This window comes from Salvelinus namaycush, chromosome 2 (assembly GCF_016432855.1).
Source record: "Salvelinus namaycush isolate Seneca chromosome 2, SaNama_1.0, whole genome shotgun sequence".
Taxonomy (NCBI): Eukaryota; Metazoa; Chordata; class Actinopteri; order Salmoniformes; family Salmonidae; genus Salvelinus; species Salvelinus namaycush.
In genome coordinates this window covers 3,881,271-3,891,097 of record NC_052308.1, presented here as the reverse complement: position 1 = coordinate 3,891,097, position 9,827 = coordinate 3,881,271, and positions in this window count along the sequence as shown.

Below are 9,827 nucleotides of genomic sequence, written 5' to 3'. Positions count from 1 at the left end.
TAACCCTGTTCCTGGAGAGATACCCTCCTGTAGGTTTACACTCTAACCCTGTTCCTGGAGAGATACCCTCCTGTAGGTTTACACTCTAACCCTGTTCCTGGAGAGATACCCTCCTGTAGGTTTACACTCTAACCCTGTTCCTGGAGAGATACCCTCCTGTAGGTTTACACTCTAACCCTGTTCCTGGAGAGATACCCTCCTGTAGGTTTACACTCTAACCCTGTTCCTGGAGAGATACCCTCCTGTAGGTTTACACTCTAACCCTGTTCCTGGAGAGATACCCTCCTGTAGGTTTACACTCTAACCCTGTTCCTGGAGAGATATCCTCCTGTAGTTTTACACTCTAACCCTGTTCCTGGAGAGATACCCTCCTGTAGGTTTACACTCTAACCCTGTTCCTGGAGAGATACCCTCCTGTAGGTTTACACTCTAACCATGTTCCTGGAGAGATACCCTCCTGTAGGTTTACACTCTAACCCTGTTCCTGGAGAGATACCCTCCTGTAGGTTTACACTCTAACCATGTTCCTGGAGAGATACCTTCCTGTAGATTTTCCTCTCCAACCCCAGTTGTAACTAACCTGGCTCAGTTTATCAACCAGGTAATTATTAGAATCGTGTGCGCTAGATCAGGGTTGGAGTGAAAACCTGCAGGAACTGGGCTGGGGAGTCCTGTTCAATAGTGAGGCAGCCCAAGGACTGAGTTTGGGAAACTATATTTCTGCCGCTCAATTGCACTGAAATATTCTGCTTCTTTTATCTCTCCCATGTGAAAGTTATGAGTGAATTTCGAAAGGTTATGATACGTAGCTAGCTGGAGGAAACCCCATTGGCTTTTTCCTCTCCTCTCCTCTCCTCTCCTCTCCTCTCCTCTCCTCTCCTCTCCTCTCCTCTCCTCTCCTCACCCCTTCCCTCTCCTCTCCTCTCGTCTCCTCCCATCTCTTCTCCTCTTCCAGACTTCAAAGAACGAGAACAAGGTCATAGCAAAAAGTTAAAGATGAATTTGATCTTACCTGAGAATTAGCCTGTTGGGAGAAAACATGATTTAAATGGTAGTGAATAGAAGAACACAGATCCCCATCAGCTTTGTGTTATAGTGTTTACAGCTGTGTGTGTGTGTGTGTGTGTGTGTGTGTGTGTGTGTGTGTGTGTGTGTGTGTGTGTGTGTGTGTGTGTGTGTGTGTGTGTGTGTGTGTGTGTGTGTGTGTGTGTGTGTGTGTGTGTGTGTGTGTGTGTTTGCATGGGTACAGCGTTACTCTGTGCTCAGAACACCCTGGAACAGCCTGAGGTTCTGAAGTTAAATCCAAGTCATAAATTCAAATTGGGGTTATTTTTTTTCCAGTCAGTCCATGACACTATACTGGAGAGGCTTTGATAATCAACAGTTTTCATTAGATTGTGAAGGTCGATGCTTTGCAGTTTTTGTCATGCCAGTAGCCATGCACAGTGGGAAGATAGATAGCATATGAATAACAGAAGCCATGGTTACACCTTGTATTAAAATGCGGTTGTCGTTATCCAATCAACTGTGTCTCTTATCTGCCCACTGTGTCTGTATTGTGACCAGATTCCCTGATTCCTTCCTGTATGCAAATTCATTCAATCTGCCTTGGACCGTTCGTATGACACAAGCTGTATGAAATCGACAGAAAACAGCACACTTTAATTGTCAATAGTTTTACACTCATCATTACAGCCTGTATTTGATATCCAGCTGTTTACGACTGGGTATAATAGGCTACTGTCCCCGATATCCTCCAGCTGTCCACAGCTGTACAAATACATTGTATTTCATATATCCCCCTGTTTTAAAAACGGTAAAACAGCTTTTGTAGGCCTAAGAGCATTGGTTGTGTTTAGGCACGTCGAATTAGAAAACCAAAAGTTTGTATTTTGAAGGACCTTTTAATATGATATCCTTATAGCAAGACACTTGGTCAAAATATGAAAATAGTAAATAGCTACGTGTCTTTACACGTCAGTTTGGACATATTTTGCACTGTATTGCTAGCAATTTGTCTTGGAAAATGCTCAAAGACACACAATACATTATACAACGGGTGGTTTGGAATTCCCATTGTTAGAGCCTATTCTGCACATGATATAACGACCCGATAGAGGGCCAGTCAGCCCTTTTACCTGTGACTGTATTCGTGATACAGCAGTGCATCTTGTGTCTAATTGCTTTAATATAACTTTTATCGACATTTTAAAATATCAACGAATTACATATTTTCATTAAAAACATTTTTTCTTGGATGAATCAATTCATAGAATTTCAATCTTCCACCAGAAGAGATAGTGCAGACAGAAATATGGCTGTCAGTTCTATTGGTCATGTTGCTACAGATGCGACCCAGTCGTTAATTATTTTTGCATAGTTGCTATGCGAAAGGACAGGTCGTCCGTTCAAAACAAAATGGTTGCTATGCAGGCTGGTCACGTTCTTGTCACTTGCTAGCTAGCTAGCCAACTTTAGCTAACTCAGTCAGGTAGCCTATTGAACCTGGAATGACAGTACACAAGCTGCATATTCCTGTGTCACAGCATTATTTCTCTTGGCATATACTTGGATAGGTACACTACTGTTGAAAAGTTTGGGGTCCTTGTTTTGAAAGAAAAACACATTTTTGTCCCGCTTTTCAAAACTACACGCTATGCTTATATTAACCCCCTGTACCTAACTAAATGCTAGGTTTATATTAACCCCCCTGTACCAGACTAAATGCCAGGCTTATATTAACCCCCCCTGTACCAGACTAAATGTAGGCTAATATTAACCCCCCCGTACAGACTAAATGCCAGGCTAATATTAACCCCCCCCCCCCCTGTACCAGACTAAATGACAGGCTAATATTAACCCCCCCCCCCCCTGTACCAGACTAAATGCCAGGCTAATATTAACCCCCTGTACCAAACTAAATACCAGGCTAATATTAACCCCCCCCCCTGTACCAAACTAAATCCAGGCTAATATTAACCCCCCTGTACCAAACTAAATGCTAGGCTAATATTAACCCCCCCCCCCTGTACAGACTAAATGCCAGGCTAATATTAACCCCCCTGTACCAAACTAAATGCTAGGCTAATATTAACCCCCCTGTACCAAACTAAATGCTATGCTAATATTAACCCCCCTGTACCAGACTAAATGCTAGGCTAATATTAACCCCCCTGTACCAAACTAAATGCTAGGCTAATATTAACCCCCCTGTACCAAAATAAATGCTAGGCTAATATTAACCCCCCTGTACCAAACTAAATGCTAGGCTAATATTAAACCCCTTGTACCAAATGAAATGTTAGGCTAATATAACCCCCGCTGTACCAGACTACAAGCTAGGCTAATATAACCCCCCCTGTACCAAACTAAATGCTAGGCTAATATTAAACCCCCCCCCCCCCCCCTGTACAGACTAAATGCCAGGCTAATATTACCCCCCCCCCCCCTGTACAGACTAAATGCCAGGCTAATATTAACCCCCCTGTACCAGACTAAATGCAGGCTATTTAACCCCCCCCTGTACCAAACTAAATGCTAGGCTAATATTAACCCCCCCTGTACCAGACTAATGCTATGCTAATATTAACCCCCCTTTACCAAACTAAATGCTAGGCTAATATTAACCCCTGCTGTACCAAACTAAATGCTAGGCTAATATTAACCCTGCTGTACCAAACTAAATGCTAGGCTAATATTAACCCCCCCTGTACCAGACTACACGCTAGGCTAATATTAACCCCCCTGTACCAGACTAAATGCCAGGCTAATATTACCCACCCCCCTGTACAGACTAAATGCCAGGCTAATATTAACCCCCCTGTACCAGACTAAATGCCAGGCTAATATTAACCCCCCCCCTGTACAGACTAAATGCCAGGCTAATATTGACCCCCCCCCGCCCTGTACCAGACTAAATGCCAGGCTAATATTAACCCCCCCTGTACCAAACTAAATGCTAGGCTAATATTAATCCCCCCCCCACCCCCCCCCCCCCCCCCCCGTACCAAACTAAATGCTAGGTTTATATTAACCCCCCTGTACCAGACTAAATGTAGGCTATTATTAACCCCCCGTACCAAACTAAATGCTAGGCTAATATTAACCCCCCCGTACCAAACTAAATGCTAGGCTAATATTAACCCCCCCCCGTACCAAACTAAATGCTAGGCTAATTAACCCTCCTGTACCAAACTAAATGCTAGGCTAATATTAACCTCTGCTGTACCAGACTAAATGCTAGGCTATTATTAACCCCCCTGCACCAAACTAAATGCTAGGTTTATATTAACCCCCCTGTACCAAACTAAATGCTAGGTTTATATTAACCCCCCCTGTACCAAACTAAATGCTATGCTTATATTAACCCCCCTGTAACAAACTAAATGCTAGGTTTATATTAACCCCCCTGTAACAAACTAAATGCTAGGTTTATATTAACCCCCCTGTAACAAACTAAATGCTAGGTTTATATTAACCCCCCTGTAACAAACTAAATGCTAGGTTTATATTAACCCCCCTGTACCAAACTAAATGCTAGGTTTATATTAACCCCCCTGTACCAAACTAAATGCTAGGTTTATATTAACCCCCCCTGTACCAAACTAAATGCTAGGTTTATATTAACCCCCCTGTACCAAACTAAATGCTAGGTTTATATTAAACCCCTGTACAAACTAAATGCTAGGTTTATATTAACCCCCCTGTAACAAACTAAATGCTAGGTTATATTAACCCCCCTGTACCAAACTAGATGCTAGGTTTATATTAACCCCCCTGTACCAAACTAAATGCTAGGTTTATATTAACCCCCTGTACCAAACTAAATGCTAGGTTTATATTAATCCCCCTGTAACAAACTAAATGCTAGGTTTATATTAACCCCCCTGTACCAGACTAAATGCTAGGCTATTATTAACCCCCCCTGTACCAGACTAAATGCTAGGCTATTATTAACCCCCCCTGTACCAAACTAAATGCTAGCTTTATATTAACCCCCCTGTACCAAACTAAATGCTAGCTTTATATTAACCCCCCTGTAACAAACTAAATGGTAGGTTTATATTAACCCCCCTGTACCAAACTAAATGCTAGCTTTATATTAACCCCCCTGTAACAAACTAAATGCTAGGCTAGAAGCAAGGGGAAATAATGACAGCAACATCAACATGATATTCTGATGGAGGAGCGGTAAACCCCTTGTACCATGCTACAAGTGGTCATTTTCAGATGGAACATATGTGTGTCTGTGACGGCCAACACAGCATGGCTTGGAACGCTGCTCGTCCAATCATCATCCAGGATCCAAACAACCAGTTTTATAATAGACAACACACACATGGCCAGTATGTTCATAAAAGTGGAATTGTTCACGTCAATACCTAGCAACGCACCAATACTAATACAACGACTACTACTACTACTACTACTACTACTACTACTACCGCTACCACTACTACCACTACTGCTACTACCACTACTACTACCGCTACTACTACTACTGCTACTACTACTACTACCGCTACTACTACTACTACTACTACTACCGCTACCACTACTACCACTACTGCTACTACCACTACTACTACCCCTACTACTACTACTGCTACTACTACTACTACCGCTACTACTACTACTACCGCTACTACTACTACTACTACCACTACTACCGTTACTGCTACTACTACTACCGCTACTACTTCTACTACTACCACTACTACCGCTACTGCTACTACTACTATTACTACCGCTACTACTACTACTACTACCACTACTACTGCTACTACTACCGCTACTACTGCTACCACTACCACTACCACTACTACTACTACTACCACTACTGCTACTACTACCACTACTACTACTACTACTACCGCTACTACTGCTACTAATACTACTGCTACTACTACCACTACCACTACTACTACTAATACTGCTACTACTACTACTACCACTACTACTACTACCACTACTACCGCTACTACCACTACTACTACTGCTACTACTACTACTACTACCACTACTACTACTACTACTACTACCGCTACTACTACTACTACTACTACCGCTACTACTACCACTACCACTAGCACTACTACCGCTACTACCACTACTACTACTGCTACTACTACTACCACTACTACTACTACCGCTACGACTACTACTACCGCTACTACTGCTACTACTACTACTACTACCGCTACTACTACTACTACTACCGCTACTACTACTACTACTACTGCTATTACTACTACTACCGCTACTACTACTACTACTACCGCTACTACTATTACTACTGCTATTACTACTACTACTACTACTACTACTACTACTACTACTACTACATATCCACTGCGCAGCCATGCAATTTATAATCTTGATCTCCGCTGTGAAAAGCATCTAGACATCATCTCTCACATTTGCAACTTTGTTGAACATTTTTAATTCAATCTCCACTGTGTCCAATAATAATGAACATATTGGGAGTCGGAAGAGACAGGCAGGCAGCTTTTCTCAGCCAGTTGGAATCATGAATCAGACTCATTTTTATGCATTTATACAAATAAATGTCAAATGAAAAACTGGTAAAACTACACGAAATGCAACTAGCTTGTGGTCTTTCCAGTTAGCTGTGTAGTTGGCTAGCTAGCAAGGGGGAAAGAGCCTCCATAGCAACCATTTTTTGCTTGCCATAGCAACCTGCAAAGTTCTAGAACTATCAACCAGCGCTTGTGTAGTTTTGCTTTACATGGTAGTCAATACCAATAGAACTAACGACCAGAGAACGCCTAAAATTGCACTTGACAACCAGTGTTAGTGAATGTACTGTAGCATCACATTTTGTCGAAAAATGTATGGTTTGGGAAAGAGTATTTATTTTTAATACTGTTTTTTTTAAACCTTTATTCAACTAGGCAAGTCAGTTCAGAACAAATTCTTATTTACAATGACAGTCTACTCCGGACAAACCCTAACCCGGACAACGCTGGGCCAATTGTGCACCGCCATATGGAACTCCCAATCACGTCCGGTTGTGATACAGCCTGGAATCGAACCAGGGTCCATAGTTTTTTTATTTGATTTATTTCACCTTTATTTAACCAGGTAGGCCAGTTGAGAACAAGTTCTCATTTACAACTGTGACCTGGTCAAGATAAAGCAAAGCAGTGCGACAAAAACAACACAGAGTTAGACATAAACAAACGTACAGTCAATAACACAATCGAAAAATCTATGCACAGTGTGTGCAAATGTAGGGAGGTAAGGCAATAAATAGTCCATAGAGGCGAAAGAATTACTATTTAGCATTATATGTGATAGATGTGCAGATGATGATGTGCAAGTAGAGATACTGGGGTGAAAAAGAGCAAGAGGATAAATAATAATATGGGGATGAGTTTATTGTTATTTTTCACCCCAGTATCTCTACTTGCACATCATCATCTGCACATCTATCACATATAATGCTAAATAGTAATTATTTCGCCTCTATGGCCTATTTATTGCCTTACCTCCCTACATTTGCACACACTGTGCATAGATTTTTCGATTGTGTTATTGACTGTACGTTTGTTTATGTCTAACTCTGTGTTGTTTTTGTCGCACTGCTTTGCTTTATCTTGGCCAGGTTGGAGTGCTAGTGACACCTCTAGCACTGAGATGCAATGCCTTAGACCGCTGCGCCACTCGGGATCACTGGTAACCCATTGCATATCTTAAATAGAATATAATAAAATGGTAAATTATTGCATTATCTTCCAGGAGTCGGATTCTTATTTAGTATAGGACTAAGCAGTACCAAACGGAGGAAAAAAGTGACATGTTAGGAGAACGGCCAGAGTTTGATTTCCTGCAAATCATTGATTAGTTATAATTCAGTAACTGAGTCTCTTTCGCTCTTCGAGGGTTGATAGACTGATATACTGGCATTAAATAACTTACACTGTACTACAAATGTATTGGGGATGTATGGGACGGACTATGATGGAGTAGCAGTAGAATAAGCGCAGTGCATGCCATGTCTATGATGTTCCCCTGTAACTTTATATCAATGTATAATGTGGAGGTCTAATGTTCCCCTGTAACTTTATATCAATGTATAATGTGGAGGTCTAATGTTCCCCTGTAACTTTATATCAATGTATAATGTGGAGGTCTAATGTTCCCCTGTAACTTTATATCAATGTATAATGTGGAGGTCTAATGTTCCCCTGTAACTTTATATCAGTGTATAATGTGGAGGTCTAATGTTCCCCTGTAACTTTATATCAGTGTATAATGTGGAGGTCTAATGTTCCCCTGTACCTTTATATCAGTGTATAATGTGGAGGTCTAATGTTCCCCTGTAACTTTATATCAGTGTATAATGTGGAGGTCTAATGTTCCCCTGTAACTTTATATCAGTGTATAATGTGGAGGTCTAATGTTCCCCTGTAACTTTATATCAATGTATAATGTGGAGGTCTAATGTTCCCCTGTAACTTTATATCAGTGTATAATGTGGAGGTCTAATGTTCCCCTGTAACTTTATATCAGTGTATAATGTGGAGGTCTAATGTTCCCCTGTAACTTTATATCAGTGTATAATGTGGAGGTCTAATGTTCCCCTGTAACTTTATATCAATGTATAATGTGGAGGTCTAATGTTCCCCTGTAACTTTATATCAGTGTATAATGTGGAGGTCTAATGTTCCCCTGTACCTTTATATCAGTGTATAATGTGGAGGTATAATGTTCCCCTGTAACTTTATATCAGTGTATAATGTGGAGGTCTAATGTTCCCCTGTAACTTTATATCAATGTATAATGTGGAGGTCTAATGTTCCCCTGTACCTTTATATCAATGTATAATGTGGAGGTCTAATGTTCCCCTGTACCTTTATATCAGTGTATAATGTGGAGGTCTAATGTTCCCCTGTACCTTTAGATCAATGTATAATGTGGAGGTCTAATGTTCCCCTGTAACTTTGGGCATTGGGTTCTTCCTTTCCATCTCTGAATAAACTGGGAATTGGTTCTCCCTTTCCGACTCCAGCTCTGAATAAACTGGGAATTGGGATCTTCCGTTCCCGAATCCAGCTCTGAATAAACTGGGAATTGGTTCTCCCTTTCCTACTCCAGCTCTGAATAAACTGGGAATTGGTTCTCCCTTTCCTACTCCAGCTCTGAATAAACTGGGAATTGGTTCTCCCTTTCCTACTCCAGCTCTGAATAAAGTTGGCATCGGGTCCACCCGTTCCCACTCCTGCTATTACAGTCCTTGGCCTTTCTGTATGATGTTTTCAAATATTTGCTTTTGCACTGGCATTGGACGTGGGAATGGGGGGAAACCTTTTTCTCTCATTAACTTCTTAAGGATGATATCTCTTCATAAATATGTTTATTTATAAAAGTGTTAAACAAATCAAAATATATTTTATATTTGAGATTCTTCAAAGTAGCTACCCTTTGCCTTGATGACAGCTTTGCACACTCTTGGTATTCTCTGAACCAGCTTCATGAGGTAGTCACCTGGAATGCATTTCAATTAACAAGATGTGCTTCCCTAATGTGTGTAATTTCAGTTGGGTTGTGACAAGGTATCGGTGGTATACAGAAGATAGCCCTATTAGGTAAAAGACCAAGTCCATATTATGGCAAGAACAGCTCAAATAAGCAAAGAGAAACGACAGTCTATCATTACTTTAAGACATGAAGGTCAGTCAATACGGAACATTTCAAGAACTTTGAAAGTTTCTTCAAATGCAGTCGCAAAACCGATCAAGCGCTATGATGAAACTGGCTCTCATGAGGACAGGCACAAAAAAGGAATACCCAGAGTTACCTCT